General features: G+C 45.2%; 1 non-coding gene across 1 annotated transcript; it reads left to right on the top strand.

Annotated features, from left to right (window-relative positions):
• On the top strand, positions 1 to 107 carry LOC137769735 (U6 spliceosomal RNA). Its single transcript, XR_011075052.1, has one exon. It is a non-coding gene; the product is annotated as a U6 spliceosomal RNA (small nuclear RNA).
• Positions 108 to 389: the final 282 nt, after the last annotated feature.

The raw sequence follows: 389 nt of genomic DNA, 5'->3' as shown, positions 1-389 counted from the left end.
GTGCTCGCTTCAGCAGCACATATACTAAAATTGGAACAATACAGAGAAGATTAGCATGACCCCTGCACAAGGATGACACGCAAATTCATGAAGCGTTCCATATTTTTTTTTCCTTCCCCAGGTGATGGTGTAATTCAGTTACGGGTGCAAAGGCAAAACTGCTGCGGTCCTTGTAGACCATTCAGGGCCTAGACTGGCCCTTTGTGCTGCCCTTTGGACCTTGTGAGGATTGGGGTGGGGGTCCTTTCCTTACCCCCTAGAAGTGATGAGTTTCAATTCTGTCTCAGTCGTCAGCCTCAGGTGTGACCTTTCTGTACAATCATTTCCTCTGAGGTTTGAGGATAAAAATAAGTTAAGGAGAAAGGGGGTTTTAATCTTCAGGAAATTAA

The sequence above is a fragment of the Eschrichtius robustus genome, chromosome 9 (assembly GCF_028021215.1).
Source record: "Eschrichtius robustus isolate mEscRob2 chromosome 9, mEscRob2.pri, whole genome shotgun sequence".
In the NCBI taxonomy this organism is placed as follows: Eukaryota; Metazoa; Chordata; class Mammalia; order Artiodactyla; family Eschrichtiidae; genus Eschrichtius; species Eschrichtius robustus.
This window is presented reverse-complemented; position numbering and strand designations above follow the sequence as displayed.